Raw genomic sequence first — 6,000 nt, 5'->3', positions numbered from 1 at the left:
AAATAATATCTAAACATAATAATAAGTACATATGCAGAAGATATCACACCAATGACATAGGAAAGGAGAATCCGAAATAAGAATAAAAGCATTTGTTCGTTTCTCTACAAACACCTGGTCCACAAAATGTATTTTTTTCATACCCACTACATGACATTTGACAAATACCTCACATCGCAAAAGAACCCTCCTAACCGGCGCCTTCAATGGGAATGTGTGCGTGTGCGCATGTGTGTTTGTGCGTATGTGTGTGATTGTGTGTCGTTTAATGAGTTTTGTACCAGGCGACAAGATGAAATGATCTGAGGATAAGAACAGCTTTATATACAAATGATACGAACGGACTAAGATGGAAAATGAATGTGGAGTACTTAAACAATATTCCCCTCCCCTCTCATCCTCAACAAAAATAAAAATAAGAACGAACCAAATCTGAAACATATAAAATACCATTGTATTGCCTTAATCTAGACATGCCAAGACATGTATAATACTTGCATTATGATTTTCGTAACTTTGACGTCACAAAAGTGTTCGCCATTCAATCATCGAATTTATGTTTATCTTTCTTAGTGGCACCAAGTTTGCATTGTAAACCCAATTTTGAACTTGACGATACACTTCTGATTGCTTCTCTCGATGTCAGTGCTTGTGGTAGACCTGCAGCATCAGCATACTGGCTTGGATACAACGTAAGTAAAGTTGAACACAACCTTAATCAGATCCGATGTGATTTTACTTCCTGTTACCAATCCATATAGCCCCTTTACAGCGGTAATGTGCAGGCGCAGAATATATAAACTATGAGACAATATTTAAGAAAAGGATTTTCAGTTACAGTTGTATAAGTATATCAACTGGCATAGCCACTTTCAGGCATTCATTTGCACTCCAAGCACGCACATATACGACTTCTTGTGTTTGGTTTATTTCGAAGACTCAGACCTACGTACATAGTACATACGTTCGTGCTGTCCGGAGTGAAAATAGACAGTGTCTGGTGCTAGATTGATACCAAATAATAAATGTGGAGATTACACCTGAATAAAGAACAAATTGTTGTATCATACCTATTTGATATTAAAGTTAAGCTTAAAAGATTTTACACATGCCTTTAAACCCGTATACATTGCATTCACCATATGAATTTCCCATGAATACCCATTCTGCTGGACTCGGAATTTATGATAATTTGCTAAGCCAAGGTTGGTGGTTATTCCAAGAGATTACTAAAGTCCAGTCCGTCACTAATCCGCTGTAGCGCTGTACAATTTATTCAGTTGCTGTCTTAGTAATCAACACGTGGTCTTGTGTCGTTTATTTCAGATAAAGTAAGAGCCTCTTTCCTTTCATCATTAATTGATCTTGTTATTGTGGTAACTGAATACATGGCAACATCTTGCACTTTATGAGGCAGAAATGGAGACGTTTCATTCCATACATCAAGTAAATTAGGGTGAATTTTGCCTAAATAGCCTTTCCGATCATGGAGGTATCCCGATGTTCTAGCTCAAACACTGACATAAATAGGGATGAAAACATATGTATGGTATCATGGTTGTATCCTATAATAAAAACACTTCACGTTGGTCTGTTCAACAATAGATTCAGATATATGTAGAATTGCGTGTTTTAATAGTTATATAGTTGATGATCTGTAATCATAATCGCATCATTGCCTTTAGTCTAGCACTTCTGTTATATGGCTATTTACTATTCAGTTTTTTTACATTATCTCTACATTCCACCGCTTTGACATACAGGTATGAATAATAAGGATCTAACCGAAACGTTAGAAACAATTGGTACCATGATGCGCTTAAATGAGCTTATTATCGCAGTCAGTGTGGAATATATCTTTATTGCAATTTGAATTTGGTAACGCTCTTTGATTTCGAAGTTCAGCAAAGCTTGCATCTAGTGTGCAATCCTTTAATGCCAACATATAAGCAACTTTTTTTTAGAAATCAATGAAAAGTAGAAAATATGAAGTTAATGCTGCTCATCCAGATGATGATTATTCCTTGACTCACAAGGTTTCATTTGTTAATAAGTCTTCAACTGTGCAGGTTTTTGGTTTAACAAAAGCTCCCAAAACCAAACTTCTTACTCATAAAAACACTTCTAAATCTCATTGTGACAGAACTTTTAGGAATCGAGCTTCTCATAAAACTGAGCAGAATTCCTTATCTCGGTCTACGTACACCTATTGCAAGAATAAAGCGCAGGTTAATATTGATTGCTAAAGTTTAAAAAATAAGTAGCAAAATCAAGATTGAAGTCAAGGTCACTATCAGATATCGAAAACAGTACAAATTATTGGGTCAAACTAAATTATTGCATCATGGAGAATTATAAACCATTCATATCCAAAAGTGGGTATTTTTCCTTTTGAGTTCCTATTGTATGCTAATGTTTTCATTAGGTTATTCGCGTCCTCGCTTCATACCAATATATAATATGTCCAGTGTTTTTATTTTTAAATTTTAGTTGTGTTTTCTTCTATCACGAATGTGCATTTGACATATAGTATTACTCTTGCCTGTCTCTCCATCAGTCCGTTCATAAATACCACTCGTAATTAAAAACAAAATTATTTTATTTCTTTGTCAATATTGAAATGTTTAATGTGTTCATATTATAATGTATTATACAGTCATTCAAGCTGTATTCAAGGATGATCTCTAGGTGACGTTTTTGTCATAGGTTAATCTGCATACATTCAATTGTTGACCTGTAAATAAAGCAACGTGCCATGGGTCAGATATTCACTCCACGGCATGCACTAGTGACAAACAACTCACTGTGCGCTGTCGGTTATATAAAGCTATGTTAAGCAGTGCTGTAAATTGCTTTCATGACATTGATCGTTAGGTTGTTGATACATTGATTTATCATCCTGTTGTTTGCAATATTCCTTGCAGACGACAGTACTATTGTTGCACACAAAGCTAATTGTAAACAATATGTGGTACGCTGACGGAATGACCCTATACAAGAATTGTATAGAGAAGGTATCGATTATAATATATTGTTGCGCAATAGGCTTGGGCATGTTTTTCTATGCGATATGACGATGAAATTCATGGCCCAGTTTAAATATACCTTACAAGCATGTAAGATGGAACAAACGAGACACAAAAGTTACTACTACACCAAGAATAAAATAGTAAATATATTAATTCATTTTGGAAAGAAGTTTTCCAGAGAACAGAAACTTCTCTCCTCCAGTAAAGTATGCGATTCCTGTATTGTGGCACAATTATTATTGTAAGATACTTAACTTAATTATGACTCTGTTGTCATATACTAAATAAGAGAACGAATGCAAACCAACAAGTTTTGCAAAACTTGATTATCAGAGTTATACATGACAATGTGAGCAGAACATGCATTATTATATAGTGAATTCAAAATAATATTGAAAGGGGTATATTAAAGTCCAAATGGATTAAAGGTTCCGGATAAATTTCAGTACTGGAAATGAACTAGTCAGACAAGAATCGTGACGTTGTCAAAATGGCATTATCCAGAAGTCTGTTGAATAATTAGCAATAGATCCAGAATAATACGATAATCCTAAAACTAGATCTTTTTCCGTTGAACAGTCGAAACAAATATTTTCCTCTCAGATAATATATAACATAAAGCGCGTCTGCAGACGTGACGTTACAACAGGAACACAATACACAAGAACGACTCCAAAATAGGAATGAATCTGTATTGCTAAATTCTCTCTTTATCTATGCCTTATATGGTGACTTTATTTCACAACATATCCCACCGTGGAAGAACATACTACTCAATAAATAGTTTGAAATATCTATTCATGTGTTCTAGCCCATCCAGTAAGAAATTACCTAATTATTCAAGAAATGTGCAAACCCCACCTGCAAATGATAAATAAACCAAAAGTCGTCCACAAGTTTTATTATTAAGTTTATTAATATTAAATGTGAATACATCCGTACGTGTGTGTTTATAGATCATATATAACGTTGCGTTCATAATATGTCTACAAAACAGACGTAGACAAAATCCAAGTAAAGATAATCAATACAATTTACAGCCATCATTAAAATTAAAATATATATATATAGCCACGTACCAGGAGGTACCAAATATAAAAATATACATCAAGAAGATACACAAAACAAACGTAGTGTACTGTTTGGCTTCAAACACATCTGCATAAAATTAATGATAATCTTGTTAAGTTGAAAGCCGATCGTTCAGTTTGTGCTCATTCACGCTAAGCAGAACACCTCAAATACGCTACTGAAATATTTAGTATGATACTCGTGTTTTGCTTCAACAAATCCAATAATGAAGAACAATTCGTGTACTTTCAATTTTTCCTTAAGGCATATTATTCGTGATCTTGAAAATGAATAGTTGTTTTGAGACTTTTTACAAAGTGTGTATGTTTTACTTTGCGACATTGTTTATATTACGCCTGTTAATCAACTATTAAAAAACAGGTCTGAAGAATTAATCAGTTCATATAAATACGTATTTGCTGAGAAGTATTAATCAGTTCATATAAATACGTATTTGCTGAGAAGTTTCATATAATTCTTTAATTACAGACTGATAGCAGAAACTATGACTAATTAGGATACCTCTCGCACAGAAAAAAGTTAGAGCAGTGAAATAGAAGCAAAAGGCTTCCCTATGTTTCAGAGTTCAGTTGAAGTATAAATATATATAAATATATATATATATATAAGTTTATTACTGTGTTAAAAAGAATATTTTGTGTGTAAATAGAAATTTCAAATAGAAGTTCAGTTCTTATTGTCGCAATACTACTACTATTGCTCTTAGTAGTATAGTGGTAACGTTTTCTCCGTTACTTGTGTAAGGTGATTGCTTATTTCTGGTCCGTAGGCGGAAGACATTTAGAGCCTAATTGGTCAATTTCTGCAGTACAAGTAGACAAATAAATTGACTAATATGGCTTGTATTTTCAAACTGGAACTTTGATATGTGCTGACTTTATGTCTACTCCCGTCTTTTTCATTAAATTATACGATGGCCATCAACTACCATTATTAGTTTTCAAAAATATAAAATGGTGTGCTATTATCATTATATAGGCTAAACACTAACAGCCCCCATATAATTTGACTTTTAAATAAGTACAGTTTTTCTTCTCCCTGTCGAGCAGGAGATGCAATTTGTATCAATGTGCCATCAGTCATGTCGTAAGAGCAACGAATAAAGACAAGGACTGCGGTGGCGAGCACTTGGCTTGCTGGACTTGTGACCGAAACGTTGCTGGCCCAAATGATATAAGTGGATTGACTCAGAACGGCTACCATGGTGTTTTCTTGGCTAGTCACGTTACCACCCTTCCCTCGGCACTAAGCAAGTTATTTCTGTTGCTCTACTTTTAAATGCCAGATCAAACCAAATCATTTTTACTTTGGATTATATTTCCTCCTCGGGGATTTTATCAGTATCTCTGCCTATAGCACAATAACCAGGTTCTTCTTCATGTGCTTTACCATTGTAAGGCAAATGAAGTTTTAAGAATCGTGTATTATGTTTAGAAAAGTGGTCCTTGTCTAATGTTGGGAAACCAATATATGAGAGAGAAGAGTGAGTCAGCTATTTAACTATATTTAATATCGAACATCTTCGTATTTATTTTTAAATCTTATGCACATTTTCGTACCCTTAAATTTCATTTTCTAAACATGTCACGTACATGAATAGTATTTTGATAGATTATAGGTTAAAGTAAAATCGCACGGAATGACAATATCGCTATAAAGAATTACGCATGTCTGTTACCAGAAAATTCTGAGTAAGAAACTGAATATTCTATAATAAAGATAAAAGCTACAATTGAATACGTTTGTTCTTTTAAAGTTTACACAGAACACGAATATTTTATTGTAGTAGATGTTATAGCAATCAGAATCGAATGTTTAAGTTGTCGACCATGAGCGATCTCAGAGAACAATGTCTTGGTTTCTTTCTAGTTCGATTGGC

The sequence above is a fragment of the Sinohyriopsis cumingii genome, unplaced genomic scaffold (assembly GCF_028554795.1).
Source record: "Sinohyriopsis cumingii isolate HCF-2022 unplaced genomic scaffold, ASM2855479v2 utg000360l, whole genome shotgun sequence".
Lineage (NCBI taxonomy): Eukaryota > Metazoa > Mollusca > Bivalvia > Unionida > Unionidae > Sinohyriopsis > Sinohyriopsis cumingii.
This window is presented reverse-complemented; position numbering follows the sequence as displayed.